Genomic DNA, 17,683 nt, shown 5'->3' with positions numbered 1-17,683 from the left:
TAAGGAGTATATTGTGAAAGTGTAAGCGTACTTTCATTCCGCCGTGTATTTATTACGGGTAACTGTTTTTCACTAGAGAAGGGGGCCTCGGTGGCCGAGTGGTCTAAGTAGTTACTACTGTAATCACTAGCCAGTCAACACTGAGGTTGTAAGTTCGAACCCCGCTCTTGCGGGTGTACTCGACTCCAATCTTAATTGACTAGGATTGTCAGTTTTCCTATCGAAGGTCGGTGGTTTTCTCCGGGCACTCCGGCTTCATCCACCAATAAAAACTGACCGCCACGAAATAGCTCAAATGAAAGCGGTGCTTAAAAGTGGCGTTAAAACACCAAAAATCAAAATCAAAATTACTAGAGAATATTGGATGTAAATAGTGTGAAAGCGTCGATCTTGATATCGTTGTTTTGTTTATATTAGACCGGTTTATTGTTTACATAAATAAATGGGTTAAAATTAAAATGATTTTCAAGGAACCAGTTTAATTAATCTGAGTCAATCTAGTAAATAATATTGATGATGAGGAGGAGGATATGTTTATAACTCAAAATACTTTATCAATGATCAGGACATTGATACAAACCAAATTTAAAGAGCAGATTTGTTCTTACATAAAGTTTCAATTACAGAAGCATCCTTTGATATTGACATAGAAGATATGATTTAATATCCAAGTCGACCGAAAAGCAAATACATAGAAAAACTTCGGCAATCCAATAAATATAAATATTACAATTAGTGACAATTTAAAAGCATATGATTTAAATAGATTTGCATAGAAAAATTATTTAAATCTCATTCGTTAATAATTAAGCATTATTGTGTTATCGTGTGTTCAAAATGAGTACTAATCACTTCATCAATGAATGGATCTAAAGCACTAGTGTAAATTAATCCCGCCGGGTATAAAATAACTGTGCAATCATTCCGGTACAAAATCACGAGTGTAATCATTCCTAATTCAAAAACACTGGTGTGAACATTCCTTTTTACATAAATCAACTATGCAATTTTCAAATACACAAATTATCTATGACCTTAAGCTAAGGTAATTGGTGTTAATTAACAGTGTGTTTGACACCAAAGCTGTCAAGTGAAGCCAGGCACTTAATGGGTCACTTAATTTGACAGTTAACACAGTTGGTTGAACTTCCTGTCCAGGAAGAATTACGAATTTGCCGGTATTTCAAAGGAAAATCACTTATGAAATCAGTCTAAAGCTCAAGAATCCGGGTGAAAACGGATCATTTTCCGAATTCCCGGGTTATTTTACGACCCGGCGAGTATTAAAAAAATCCCGGGTGAAAGGTAAAATTTATGGAACACCCACAGGATACTGGTCAGTTGACAGGTATGGAAGTTTGCTCTGCGCCTTTAATAGCTTTGGTTCAGTTTTGTGTACAGGTGTTATAATTCCTTCATTGACAACGTGGGGTACATCTTTGTATTCAAAACACTGCTTATAATGTCAACCATTGCAGACAGGGGTTCATCTGGCATGTACTTAAAATGCTCCACTGACAACACATCTGGTCCGTATACTTTACCAGTTTTTAATTTTCTCACTATATTATATTGAATTTCTACAGGGTTAACATATTCATTCCTCGTTCATGTCTGTTTCTCTCTTACTAATATCAAACCAATTGTGACTACATTTTTAATTACAAACACGTGTTGTAGGATCTCATTGCGTCACTATTGACGACTTCAAGTCTAAACCTCCGGGCTGATCGAATCTGTGCTAGTTCCACTTTCACATTCACAATCCGGCTGGCCACTTTAAAATTACTGGTGACCTGAACATTGTCAATAACACTTCTATGCGAAATGTGTTATCCAAAGGCCCAAAATACCGTGATCATAAATCCATCAATTGGAAACACAGCTTTAAAATACTGATGGATTCAGTCGATGATTATGCCAGGCAATGGCCTAAACGCAAAAAAGAAGACGGATAGATGCTCTTTCCGAATTGGTTAAGGCTGTGAGGTCGTTGATACAAATTAGAATTAAAAATGAATAGGGTCTAATATGAACACTCATGACATATACTAGTCTTTGAAACATGATTTTTTTATTAGTTGTTATTGGCTTAAACTATAGCGGTCAGTAACTTAGAGTTCTCTCAGATATGTACTTAGTGTCTTTTTTATGGGGATGTATAAATACCTTGCCATGTCCGGTCTGTGTTTTTGTTAGTTGTTTTTCTGCTTTGTATCGATCTGATGAGTTAAGCTCTTTTTTACTGATTTTTATAGTTTGTTCTTTTGTTGTACTGATACACCATTGTTCCAGGTTAGGGGGAGGGTTTGCCGCCAGCGAACTAGTTTAACCCCGCCACATTCTGTATGTGCCTGTCCCAAGTCAGGAGCCTGTAATTCAGTGGTTGTCGCTTGTTGCTGTACCGGTATATCATATTTGTTTTTCGTTCATTGTTTTGTACATAAATCAGGCCGTTAGTTTTTTCGTTTGAATTGTTTTACATTTGTCATCGCGGTTTGGGTGTTGCTCATTGTTGAAGGCCGTACGGTTGCCTATAGTTGTTATCTTTATGTCATTTGGTCTTTGTGGAGAGTTGTCTTATTGGCAATCATATAACATCTTATTTTTTTATTTATACTCATTCTCTCGCCGAGCTCATGCCGCTTTTCGTCAATCTTCAAAGACCCAAAAATGTTGCTAAGCATCTGTTCCAACTCCGTGACAAATATGTTGTTGTCCCCGCAGAGAAAGCCACAAATAACATCGTTTTTGTGTGTAAATCACATCAAAAAATCTGCATGCTTTATAAAGGAATTAGGTATTGACAATTGAGTCGAATTGACTTGGAAACGCGACATATACCAACCTCATGACACTCGCCAAAGAGAACTTCATAAATAATTGTAGATCTGTTCTATGTTCCTTAGTTTGAATCTTAATCAAAGATAAAAAACTGGATCAAAATGAAAAATAAGGCTAGGAAATCATGTAAACCCTTGATATTTATGAGTTTATAATAAATGTTCTTCCACAATGTACGGAAAAGCACTGTTTACTTGAGCGGTCCTCTATCTTAAGCTTCAGTCACACTAAAATAGTTCTCAAAACGTCCGAACTCGTCCTTAAAAAATCGTAAAACGGGTTGTTGTCTGGCTAAAGCGTATTGCTTTGTCTGAACAATTGCTTTGTCTGAACAATGTCTATAATTCGACCCTTATTAGTTCTTAAACAGTTCTCGATACGTCATCTCGTCTTTATCCCGTTTGCTGTCCGTTTATATACAGTTCAGATCGGCCGGTAAAATTGCCCGTTCATCTCATGGAGACACCGTTCCCAAACAGTCCAATCCCGTAGGTAGTTCGTTTATAAAATGGTTTGTAACTAGTTCTACTTTGTTCCTTGTACTTCGAAATCCGTTCTAACTATAGTTCCTAACTCGACCACCTCGTTCACAGACAGTTTTAACTATTTCTGAATACGTCTTTATCTCGTCCCTATTGCATTCAGAACGTAATTGTCCCCAAGTCCTTGTCTGATGGCTATAAAAACCCAGCACGTTGCTGGATGTCAGTCCTCAGTCGTTCGCCCCTTTTTATATATTTTTCAGTTGTGCTGGTATAGTTTTATAACTTGTGTGTTTTAAATGATGATTCTGAATATGGCGACATGCTTTATAATTGTCTGATGGTCCATTTGATACCTATGATGCGATTGTGATATTCGACTTCAATGTTATAAGTTGAGTTACAGCATGAATATAAATACGCTAATATAGTTAATATTTTCATTATTTCCCCTCTATACAAACTAGAAGTGTAATAAAGTTCACTGAAGATACTCCCATTCCCCCCTGAGCTGCAAAGTTATCAATTTTTCTGGGCATATAGGTAACCAAATGATACACCAGTGAGAAAATGACCTTTTTAGCTCACCTGGTCCAATGGGCCAAGTGAGTTTTTCTCATCACTTGGCGTCCGTCGTCCGTCGTCCGTCGTCGTCCGTTAACTTTTACAAAAATCTTCTCCTCTGAAACTACTGGGCCAAATTTAACCAAACTTGGCAACACTCATCATAAGGGTATATAGTTTTAAAAATGTGTCCGATGACCCCGCCTGCCAAACAACATGGCCAATATGGCTATAAATAGAACATAGGGGTAAAATGCAGTTTTTGGCTTATATCTCTGAAATTAAAGCATTTAGAGCAAATTTGACATGGGGGGTTAAAATGTTTATCAGGTTAAGATCTATCTGCTCTGAAATTTTCAGACGAATTGGACAACCTGTTGTTGGGTTGCTGCCCCTGAATTGGTAATTTTAAGGAAATTTTGCAGTTTTTGTAAACAGCAATAATGTTCAGCAAAGTAAGATCTACAAATAAGGCAACATGACCATAATTGTCAATTGACCTTTTGAGGAGTTATTGCCCTTTATAGTCCATTTTTTTAACAATTTTTCGTAAATTTTTGTAATCTTTTACAAAATTCTTCTCCTCTGAAACTACTGAGACAAATTTAACCAAACTTGGCCACAATCATCATTAGGGTATTTACTTTAAAAAATTGTCCGATGACCCTGCCTGTCAACCAACATGGCCGACATGGCTAAAAATAGAACATAGGGGTAAAATGTAGTTTTTGACTTATATTTCTGAAACTAAAGCATTTAGAGAAAATCTGACGGGGTAAAAATGTTCATCAGGTTAAGATCTATCTCTCCTGAAATTTTCAGACGAATCAGACAACCCGTTGTTGGGTTGCTGCCCCTGGATTGGTAATTTTAAGAAAATTTTGCAGTTTTTGGTTATTTTCTTGAATTTTATTATAGATAGAGATTAACTGTAAACAGCAATAATGTTCAGCAAAGTAAGATCTACAAATAAGTCAAACATGACCAAAATTGTCAATTGACCCCAAAAAATCTTCTACTTTTAATTTAACTACTGGACAAAATTAAACCAAAATCAATCATTATTAGGGTATCTAATACTATTTATTATGATTTTAACCTTATTTTACATGATTTCCAAAACCACAGTAGATACAGGTGAGCGACACAGGCTCTTGAGCGCCTGTAGTTTTATACTATACCTTTTCTGATTGTTCGTTTGAAGAATTGCAGAAGAATGCATTTAAAGTACCGATAACCTATTGCGAACATTTAGAACTGTGTAAAAACGTGTTACTAACTTGTTCAGAACTTGTTATTTTTGTTTTGATCGTATTTAGACGGAATAAAGACGCACTAAGGACGTAATGAGGTCGAGTTGGGTCTGTGTGTGAACGGGATAAATGTGCTACAAACGGACTCGGTCTGTGTGCACACGTAAATCTTATTGACGCCCGACCACACCACGTCTCCCTAGTACGTTCCAAGTACGGCACTTCCGTTTGTAGTACGTCCATCTCGTTGTAAGTACGTTGATACTCCGTCTAATTGCAGGACGGGATTGTTGCCTGAAAATTTTGAGCAAGTACGATATAATCACTGGCTAGTTTCGTCCAAGAACAAGTGTTTATAATGTTTATTATTGATGTAAATTTTGTAGTTAAATATAAGCATTGGTTTTCAGAAGGAAATGTGATTTTGTGTTGTGTTGAGTAGTTGGATTAGGTGTCTCAGTTTCAGGTGGTGGTATTCAACCATACACAGACGAAATATGCCAATTATACATTTTACTTGATTACTAGCATACTAATATTCAACTGATAGCGTGATATAGGGTAGCCTGGTCATATAAATGAAATGGATCTTGGTGTAGTCTGAACAAATCCTTGCCAGTGAAAATAGACGCAAAGTCGATTAAAAGTCCAATACTGTATTATCAAAAACACACGGCTGTAGCAAGTAGCAAGTAACAAGTATAATAATTTGTACAACAATTAACACTTCAGGCTCGACAATACGTTTTTTTGTGTTATAACCGTAACTGTCCTTTCACATTATTGTAACTCACTTAAGCTCTTTTCTATCTTTTATATTACTCCTATTTGCCCTATCTAGCCCTAATACAAACTTTATAGATAATAATTTAAGTTTGTTCAAACTTTATTATTAATATATATTTTTTTTTTTATTTTTACACTGCTGGACATAGAAATAATACGGGTATTAAGGAAGGAAGGAAAAAAAATACTCATGAGTACTTTCAATGTATTTTTGTTATTAATGCTATTTTCATTTGTCTATTATAATATCTGTCACGTTATATACTGTACAATGTCTCATGTTTGTTGCTTATACTATCATAATTGTTAATTGTAAATGCCCCCTGTGGGACCCTGATTGGAATAATAAAATATTTGATTTGATTTGATATGATTTGACAAATATGGAAATACATTTGCCCTAGTAGGTAAAATAAATGCTGACAAATGAATAATTACTATGGCACTAGGACACCAAATCAACCGGGCATTAAGGCACCGAATCAACCGGGCACCAGGCCACCATATTCAAATCGATCTAGATATAACTCTACTTTTAACTTTTCTGATGATATACTAAAATCTCAATATATTTATCATGAAATATAACTGCACTAAATGACTTTAAATAAAAACAAATAAAGCTGATACAAATACATAAAACAGCTGACATAACATATGAAAATGTTACAGAAATATATACTATCTCCATCTTCATACTGACAAAGTTGATATAAGGCGCTGACTTTCATGTTGATCGAACTTGCTTCTGTTTGACTGGAATATATAGGTACCTACAATCAGACGAGCTTTCATAACATCACGGCGACCATCTTCAATGTTGCTGTCGATTGACGACCACAACTTGTAAACAGTCCAAATTTTCAAACTAGACAGATATGATATTTTTTTAATCCATATTTTGTCAATTGTTGATTTCACATTTTTTCCAGGACAGTTTAAATGGATTTCTTTCTCCTCGTTTCAGCAATACTAGAAAGCTCATACGGTATTTAAAGTTTATGAACGGAAATAAACCAAGTTTCTGAAACTTCTGGTTTTGTCGCCATTTGCATACGAAGTAATTGACTTAGATTTCAGTTTTCACTTCTGATGATACTACCGAGGTGGTTCAGTTATCTAGTATTGAGCTCAGCGTTGGCTTATCATGCATATGAAACCGGGTGGAAATAGGCATCATTATAACAGCACTCGGTTGTAAATATTGTAAGGATTCTTTATTAAAGGTCTTAGGACTTCAACAAAATAACAATAGTCTCATATAAAGACCCTACAAAACACAATTATAAAATACTATAATTACTAGTGCAAAGAAAGATAACTCTGACATGTTTATGAACAAGTACATTGCACTGTATAACATTTTAAGTAAAATAATATTGTCATTCTCTTTTACATCTATATTTTCTGTCTCAAAGACTCAACTTAAACTTGTGTCTTACATGTATTAGTTTATGTATCTCATAAACTTAACTGCGATAAATATTCTGTTACCATGTAAATAATATACTCTACATGAATTCTATTAATAGTAATAAACCAAGCAAAACAGTAAAGCATTAAAATATCTACATGCAGCAACTAAGCAAAGTAAAGTAAGCAAAAATAAGCAAATTTTTAACTAAATTATAAAACAACATAATACAACACTTTGCTTACCTCAAGTGCTAATTTGAAGGTCAAAAGACTAACATCATGTTTGGCTACATCAAATAATAACCTGAAGATAAATATGAATTTATAACTAATGTGTTTCATGTCTACAATATGACTTCATAATATGAACACATACCAAAAATAAGAAAATCTGTTCCCTTAGATACTAAAACATAATAAAGGTTTAAAATGAATATTTAACTATTTATTTACTTCTTACTTATACAGAAGAAAACTCTTTCTTTCTATTTAATATCATTTCACTCCAATGCTCTATTATAATCTATTATTTAAGATTATTTAATATTTTAATAATTTATCAATCTTTAATGATTTAAAGCATTTTATGGTTAATTAATTGTATTTATCATTCATAAAGGTCAGAATCACACTACAGATTAATTTCTTCATTCAATCAATCAATCTAACCAAATCTTGCATACTCTGTTAAAAACTCTAGGACTATTAAAATAATGTGAGAAAAGTATATACAACTGACCTGTAAAGTAGTAATTAAGATTCCCAAAGATTCAGCAATATATTATAATCAAGTAAATTTACGAACTCCAGAATTGTGGAATATAACTGGTCAGTAAGACAGTTGAAATAAGAGTGTCCAGAACAATAGAAATTTCCCTCCAAAAAGAACATGTGACCAAAATCACTATCCATAAAGAAATATAGCTTTAATTAAGATTCTAAATATAGAAATCAAGGTAACATAGACAAACAAGTAAACTGGTCAGTATAACAGTATTCAGACTGAACAAATTAAATACCATTCAATTTGTAACTAATAATATCAATACTAGTAGTATGAAAATCATTTTATTCTAATAAATTGAACCAATATGTACAAATTTACTATTACCAAAAATATACTAAATTCCACTCTACCACATACTCCCCCCAGCCGGAAAATGACGTCTCGGCATTTCCTGTTAAGTAGAAGCATTGGCAGATGACTTCAAAATGTCCAGAATGGTTCGACCTGCCTCTGTCTGTAGATCTTGGAATAAAGTTATCTGGTCTGCAAAAGATTTCAGACACTGGATCTTCTTTTCCCAATCAGACATGGTGGTGATTGCAGACTTTGCCATATCGAATTCACCAGTGGTAAACCGGAGTGGTGGTCTCCGCTCTCTGGTTGAACGACGAATAGGAACCGGTTCATCTTCATCATCTGTATCCGTCTGAGAAATATCCTGTTCAAGTGTATCTTCTTGAACAATCTCATCTTGTGAAGCGCTTCTTTCATCTTCAGAAGTCAGGTCCTCATCAACACTAATAGTGTCTGCTGAAGATTGGGCGTCCCCTCCTGTCTCTGTATTCTGTAACTCATCAGTTTGAACGTTGGGTAATTTTTCAATGATGGTTGAATCACTGTATCCTTGTTCATCTCTGATGACATATCCCCAGTTTGATTCCTCATCAGATGTTGTATCCTCAGAGTAGTCATTCTTGGTGGTCGGTTCCTTCTGTTTTTGTCTCCTCTTGGCAGGTGTTGCATTGGTCTTTTTCGGGTTGTCCTAGGAGCAGGTGTTGGTGTGTCACTTATAAATCCTATAGGAAGGAGTAAGTTTCTGTGTAGAGTTCTTATTCTACCTTCACCATTCTCCTTCTTAACTGAAAATACTGGTATGTCGCTGTTCGGTTGACTGATGACATGATAAGGGTCATGCTCCCATCTGTCAGCCAACTTGTGTTTCCCTTCCTTGAAGGCAACTATCTTCACCAGCACTCTGTCTCCTGGTTTAATTGTACCACCTCTGACTTTCATGTTGTACGCCTTCTTTTGTTTTGTCCTTGCGTTATCTGCTGCTGCAGTGGCTAGTTCGTGAGCCTGAGTAATCCTGTGTTGCAACTCCTTGATGTATTTCGAGCTTGATTCATTCTCGTTCTCTCTTAAGCCAAATACTACGTCAATTGGCAATCTTGGATTTCTACCAAACATAAGCAGATAAGGTGTCTGTCCAGTGCTGTCATGACGTGTACAATTATAGGCGTGAATCAATGGGGCAACATAATTTTTCCAAGCAGCTTTCTTGTCTGGTTCCAAGGATCCTAACGTTTCCAATAGTGTTCTGTTGAACCGTTCACACATTCCATTACCCAATGCATGGTAGCTGGTAGTTCTGGATTTTTTCATGCCCGTGATGTTACACAGTTCTTTAATCACTTTACTCTCAAAATTGGCTCCTTGATCTGAGTGTATTCTCTCTGGTATCCCGTAGTGGAGAATAAAGTGATTATAGAACGCTTCAGCTGTAGTCTTGGCTAACTGATTTCTTGTTGGAATGGCCATGGCAAATCTAGTAAAATGATCTGTAATCACTAACAGGTGCTGATGACCTCCCTTGGATGGTTCCAGTGTCAAGAAGTCCATGCAGACTAATTCTAACGGAGAACTAGTTGTGATGTTCACTAAAGGTGCACGTTGAGTGGTAGGAGTCTTCCTTCTGATGCATCTACCACACTCTGAAATCCAAGTTACAATATCACTGTACATTCCTGGCCAGTAGAAACGGTCTTTTATCAAGGATAAGGTCCTATCTTTACCAGGATGACCCATGTCGTTGTGGATAGCTTGGATTACAGTTAGTACATGTGCTATTGGCAATACTAACTGGTGTCTTTCTTCTTCATCTATAGATGTTGCTCGATGAAGTACTCCATCTATCAGCTTCAGGTGGTTATACTGCTTGAGTAAAGGGTTTGGTCCAACCTCTCTACGTGATGGTTTCTTGTTTTCCCTGATGTATTCAATGATACGGTGTATGTCAGGATTTAAATGTTGAACTTTTTCCCAGTCAATAAGGTTGACGGTACCTGTTCCTCTTGGGTCGTTATCATCCAATACTAACTCTGGGTTGAGCGTCAGGTTTTCAATGTGAGACCTCGAGACTGTGGAATTACAGATGGCTTGAACCGCTTCAATGCTAATAGGTAAACGGCTAAGAGCATCTGCATCTGCATTGTATGTCAAAATTGAATGCTGCAAGTGCTGCCAACCAGCGATGTCCTGTTGCATCCAACTTTGCGGTGGTCAAAACATAGGTTACTGGATTGTTGTCAGTGAGGACTGTGAACTGTTGGCCATAAAGATAGTCCTTGAACTTGTCACAGATGGCCCACTTGAGTGCAAGGAATTCCCTCTTATGTGGCGGGTAATTCTTCTCTGCCTTGTTCAAACCACGACTGGCATAGTTGATGACACGCCTTAGGCTTCCCTGCTCCTGGTATAGGACTGCTCCTAGTGCTTCCCCAGATTCATCAGTGTGTATCTCGTATGGAAGCGAACTGTCTGCAAAACCAAGTACAGGTGCGGAAACAAGATGGTCCTTTAAGGTCTGAAACGCCTTATCCTGATCCTCATTCCACATCCAGTCCTTCTTACTCTTGACTTTTCCTTTGGTCTTCTTATGTGGTGTTGGAATAAGATCTGTCAATGGCCTACTGATCTTACTAAAATCCTTTATAAATCTCCTGTAGTATCCTACGAAACCTAAAAATCGACGTACATCCTCTGGTGTTGTTGGTTTAGGCCAGTTGACTACTCGGTCTGTCTTGTCCTGATCAATCTCTACTCCCTCTTCAGATACTACATGACCAATGTACTTTACCTTCCTTTTAAAAAAATCACACTTGCTTGGGCTCAGCTTCAGGTTGGCCTCTCTTATACATTGAAATACAAGCTGTAAATTTTCCAGGTGCTCTTCGAATGTCTTTCAAAAAATGATAATGTCGTCAATAAATATGCAACAGATCTTTAAGTTGTATTCAGCCAAGCAATCCTCCATCAGTCTTTGATATGTTGCTGGGGAGATCGTCAACCCAAATGGCATCCGGTTAAACTCATAAAAACCTAACGGTCCTACGGAAAAGGCAGTCCGTTCCTTGTGTTCTTCCAGGATCTCTACTTGGTGATATCCAGACTTCATGTCGACTACGGAGAAAAAACTTGCTTCCCTGGCAGCAATCCAACAATTCCTCTATGCGTGGAAGAGCATAACTATCCCGTTTAGTTTGAAGGTTAAGCTGACGGTAGTCCACACACATTCTTAATGCTCCTGATTTCTTCTTGACGAGGACAACATTTGATGAAAAAGGTGATCGGGAAGGTCTTATAATCCCTATGTCCATAAGCTGATGTAAGTGTGACCTGATTTCGTCATACATGGATGCTGGTATTCTCCTATATGCCTGCTTGAATGGTCTCTCTTCGTATAAATCAATACATCAATACGGTTTTTCACTCTATCTGTGTGACCTACATCATGATCTCCTTTGCTGAAGATGTCAGAATATCCGACAATCAACTGCTTACCTACCTGTAACTGTGTACTGTTAAGGTCACTTTCAGTGATATCCACTTGCTCTAATAAACTATTACCATCATCTTTTTCTGGTTTGGGTTGTTTCTCAATGGTTACTGGTTGAATCTCGCATATAATCGACTTCGGAGGTATGGTGAAAGTCCTTGTGGTTGAATTCGACATTCTAACTGTTATCGTTACATTCTGTTTGTATTCATACTGGTGTAATGATGGTTCAATGTCGATGTCCTTGCATTCTGTAGATAACTCACTTGACTGCAAGATAGATGGTGTTGTACAGTATGGAATTTCTCTATCATAATATCCTGTAACTTCCTTCACGTTGGGCGCCATTGAAACCGGGTGGAAATAGGCATCATTATAACAGCACTCGGTTGTAAATATTGTAAGGATTCTTTATTAAAGGTCTTAGGACTTCAACAATAGTCTCATATAAAGACCCTACAAAACATAATTATAAAATACTATAATTACTAGTGCAAAGAAAGGTAACTCTGACATGTTTATGAACAAGTACATTGCACTGTATAACATTTTAAGTAAAATAATATTGCCATTCTCTTTTACATCTATATTTTCTGTCTCAAAGACTCAACTTAAACTTGTGTCTTACATGTATTAGTTTATGTATCTCATAAACTTAACTGCGATAAATATTCTGTTACCATGTAAATAATATACTCTACATGAATTCTATAAATAGTAATAAACCAAGCAAAACAGTAAAGCATTAAAATATCTACATGCAGCAACTAAGCAAAGTAAAGTAAGCAAAAATAAGCAAATTATTAACTAAATTATAAAACAACATAATACAACTCTTTGCTTACCTCAAGTGCTAATTTGAAGGTCACAAGACTATCATCATGTTTGGCTACATCAAATAATAACCTGAAGATAAATATGAATTTATAACTAATGTGTTTCATGTCTACAATATGACTTCATAATATGAACACATACCAAAAATAAGAAAATCTGTTCCCTTAGATACTAAAACATAATAAAGGTTTAAAATGAATATTTAACTATTTATTTACTTCTTACTTATACAGAAGAAAACTCTTTCTTTCTATTTAATATCATTTCACTCCAATGCTCTATTATAATCTATTATTTAAGATTATTTAATATTTTAATAATTTATCAATCTTTAATGATTTAAAGCATTTTATGGTTAATTAATTGTATTTATCATTCATAAAGGTCAGAATCACACTACAGATTAATTTCTTCATTCAATCAATCAATCTAACCAAATCTTGCATACTCTGTTAAAAACTCTAGGACTATTAAAATAATGTGAGAAAAGTATATACAACTGACCTGTAAAGTAGTAATTAAGATTCCCAAAGATTCAGCAATATATATTATAATCAAGTAAATTTACGAACTCCAGAATTGTGGAATATAACTGGTCAGTAAGACAGTTGAAATAAGAGTGTCCAGAACAATAGAAATTTCCCTCCAAAAAGCACATGTGACCAAAATCACTATCCATAAAGAAATATAGCTTTAATTAAGATTCTAAATATAGAAATCAAGGTAACATAGACAAACAAGTAAACTGGTCAGTATAACAGTATTCAGACTGAACAAATTAAATACCATTCAATTTGTAACTAATAATATCAATAGTATGAAAATCATTTTATTCCAATAAATTTAACCAATATGTTCAAATTTACTATTACCAAAAATATACTAAATTCGACTCTACCACACAAACGAACTAGATTGTCACATTCAACATCAATGGAAAATCGGATGCAGAGCTGGCTACTATGGCAAAATATATAGCAGCAGTCGGATATCTATCATTTATTGACCCGATATGTGTTCCCAGTTTGTTATGTTCTAGGATTCTGAGAAGGTCAGTTATGTATTTTTTGTATAGTCCAGTAGATAAAATACCGGTACCATCTTGACATATTATGTTTGATGGGAAAAGTTTCACTAAGACATCCGTTTCAATTTACAACTGAAGTTAAGTTTGCATCCATGACTTGCCATTAATTCCATTTAAGAATATAGTTTTAAAGACTGATGATCGTCGACAACTAATGCCTTTTGAAAGTCCAGAAAATTTATATACTAGTATAGTGTAAGATTGAGTTCCTTTATTTCTACAATAGATTCGTTAAATAGTAGAGCTGACAGTAATATGGAAGTATTCTTGGTGAAGCCAAACTGTATAGATGACTGAAGGTAGGTAGCAGATGTACCGTATATGTTGAAGTACTGTTCCTGTTGTACACGAAACAGTTATGTCTCTTTAGTTTTCAAAATCATGGCTTAGTATAACACACACAATTTATTTGTATTTACTACTTAATATGTATTAAAGTTTTTATTTGATCTGGTTGTTCAATGATGGATCTCCGAATGTTAGATAGAGTGCTCTGATATTACTCTTTATCACAATCGTTCTAGATACAGATGTCGCCTTCTTTCTGGGGATCAGTTCTAAATTGCTTCATGTCTTACTCAAAAACCTGTAACCTTGGATTTATTTATTTTTACTGGTAGAAATATATATTTGGACTGTCTCGTGGCAATTTATGGCTGACCATTATCTTCCAACTTGGCATTATCTACTCATTTAAATGATAGATAGACAGATAGAAAGATGTTTTACGTCCAGTGACAAATGTTACATGTATATCAGGACGAGGACATGATATAAACCATGAATCGCAGCGTGAGTCAGCTCAGTAGTCAGTACTTACGTTTATAATAAACTTTTCAAAGATTGTCTGTATTTACATTTAGAAATCATAAAGAAACTAAGGTTTCAACTCCCTCGGGCAAAGATGACCTTAGATGGATTTTGCAATTGTTTAAGTCCTTTTTATACCTCTTCAACTGTTTCGGTTCTTACACGTCCTTGTCATTCAAACATTCGGCTTTGAGTGTTCCTGATGAAGGTAAATCCAGAAAAGCGCTCCGGACGCACTGAAATTTATAAACTGTTGTTTTCATTTTTTGACTTCTCTTCCCTTTACACTAGTATATCATTCTAAACTTACAGAAATAAAGATTAAAAGAATTAGAAATGTATAATTATGGCGGATATTCCCTTCCATACAACTGCGTCTCATAAAAAAAAAATAATGGCCAACGCAGCCTGCCTGATTACTGTAAACAAATATTTTGTTTTAGGAAGGCATAAATCATCTGTGAAAAAAAATCAATCACTGATTCTGACAAAATATACGCTGAACCTAACATCTTCAAGATGCTTGAATTTGTTAGAGACAACATGCTATTACTCTTAGAAGACCGTGTGTGGTTTTTTTTAATTCACAATCGGCATTCCTATGGGAACGAATGTGCTCCTATTCTTGCATACTTATTCCTTTATTCGTACGAGAATGGCTTCATACAGCAGCTTTTCGAGAAAACTTTAAAGAAGCTAGCATTATCCTTTAACTTCAATGACGTTCCGCTTGTATAAATGATGACCTCTTACTTCAATAATTCATGATTGTTCTGGATTATCTATCAAAATTTACAATTGACCATGGACATGTTTCAATTGTTGTAGCCACACTTCCAGTCTCTTTTTCTCAATAATGACATAACCGAATGCTTATTTGCAATGAACAAGACGACGAGCAGTATCTGCTTACCATTCAGGAGCACCTGCTATCACACCGGTTCTGGTGGCCCAAACAGAAAAATAAATCAACAAATTGCTTTCAAATCGTATTCAAATCTCTTTCAAATCGTGATTCTGCGATTTGTTAGTACCATTTGCTTGCGATTCATTAAACAAATTATAAACAAATCAGAATTCGCCAAATTCCTCAAAACTGATTTCTTTGTGATTTCTTTCAATTGTATGATTTGTAAGCAATTTGTTTCTGTTTTTGTATGATTTCTTTATGATTTGTTTACTTAGAATATCGTATGAAATGATTTGAAAAAGATTTGTTAACTTTGTTAGCTAAAATGGTGTGATTCATTGATGATTTGTTACAATGAATACAATGTTGTTGCATTCAGATTTTCTGGGTGTATCTATATCTCTGACATCCGGTTGAGATCAAATTCAGATTTCAAATACTGTTCTATATTAACTGAACAAAGAAGGTTGCAAGATGAAGAGAAAAATATACTATCAATGATGACATGCAGTGGTAAATATCTCAGTCATTAACTTATTATTTCACACATTCAAATAATTCTATTCAAACATATTAAAGGTGTTAACCTTTTAAATTCAGAAACTGTGCATTTCAGTATCTCGATATAATTTTGTACTGTCAGGATTAATTTTCAAAATAAAAATGTGTAAAAGATGTGTAAATTTAACAGATCGAGACATGCAAATAAAGACTATCTTCCCGAGTCAGCAGACAAAATTCACTGGCAAGTTTTATGTTTTAATTTTTCATGATGTTTACTGGCCAGGTCCAGGGCAGTAGGGGCAAATCTACATTAGCAGATTTGGACCCAGACTAAGACCTATCGCCTATTCAACTGACAACACCCTTTTAGTGAACGTGGTTGCCTATGTGTTTGTCAAATCTTGTTAGAGTCAAATTCGGGAGAAGTAAGAGAAACCTTTCACAGAGGGAACAATTCGTCCCTCATGGCAACCATGCAGAGATAGTAATCCCTTAACATTAATAACAATCAGAGGAGTAGCTAAGGTAAAATGAAGACAAGTGCACTTCAAAGTTTGGGGGTCTCAGGGGCAGAAAATATTTTTGATCTAGATGTAAATGATTTAATCTGTGAATTAATGATTGATACCAATTTATTGACGATTTGATTGTGATTTGCTTGAGGTAGGAATGTGATTTACTTCTGATTTGTTAATGATTTGATAACAATTTGTTTATAGTTTCTTTACAATTTGAAAACAATGTGTTTGTGATTTGCTTGAGGTAGGAATATGATTTACTTCTGATTTGTTAAAGATTTGATAATAATTTGTTTATAGTTCTTTACAATTTGAAAACAATTTGTTTGTGATTTGCTTGAAATAGGAAAGCAATGACGTCTGATTTGTTAAAGATTTCAAAACAATTTCTTGACAATTTGTTTTTGCGATTTGCTTATAAATTGGAAGCAATTTGTTCGTGATTTGTTGTTGTGATTTGTAAGCTCATTTGCATGTGAAATTTTATCACTTTCAAATCATAAAGAAATCATACGATTTGGTTATCATTTGTTACCATGATTTGTTCCTCAGTTTATTTTGTTTGGGGGGGGGGGGGGTCATGTTGCTCAGAAGTTAGTTTTCTGTTTTATGTTTTGTAGAGTTTCGTTTGTCTTTTCGTCGTTTTTCTTATAGGCTATATGGTGGGGTATTTTTTCTTCGACTTAGGATTATCTTTTGTCGCCTTTCGTATCGTATGCCTCTTTAAAATAGTTGATCCCGTGGTAGCATGGTCGCCTTGAGTGCAGGATGTCGTGTGTTCAATCCCCGGCCGGTTCAAAGTGAACTACTACACTAAAAATCAGGTACACACGATAGTCCACTAGCAGCAGTATCATGACCCGCTGTAAAAAATGATGAAAAAAAACACTTAATAAATTTCATGCGTCCGAATTTAGGCGCCTTTCGGGATTTACCTTCATCAGGAACGCCAAAAGCTGTTTTATACCCTGGCAAGATAAAAGAGACCTAGGTGTACACTAACAGATCTTTTGGCTTTTTAAAAGTATTTAAGAGTTATCTGCAGGCCTCATTTCAGCTCTACCACTTTTTCCTTAGTCATGTTAGTCGACAGAAAAAAGACCCGTAATT

The 17,683-nt window shown here is 35.2% G+C and overlaps 1 long non-coding RNA gene across 1 annotated transcript in view; it reads left to right on the top strand.

Annotated features, from left to right (window-relative positions):
• LOC127708771 (uncharacterized) overlaps positions 1 to 17,683 on the top strand; it is a 154,349-nt gene that overhangs the window by 3,936 nt on the left and 132,730 nt on the right. The window lies entirely within an intron of this gene.

The sequence above is a fragment of the Mytilus californianus genome, unplaced genomic scaffold (assembly GCF_021869535.1).
Source record: "Mytilus californianus isolate M0D057914Y unplaced genomic scaffold, xbMytCali1.0.p SCAF_7, whole genome shotgun sequence".
Taxonomy (NCBI): domain Eukaryota; kingdom Metazoa; phylum Mollusca; class Bivalvia; order Mytilida; family Mytilidae; genus Mytilus; species Mytilus californianus.
Note: the sequence above shows the minus strand (reverse complement) of the source record. Positions and strands in the feature narration are given on the sequence as shown.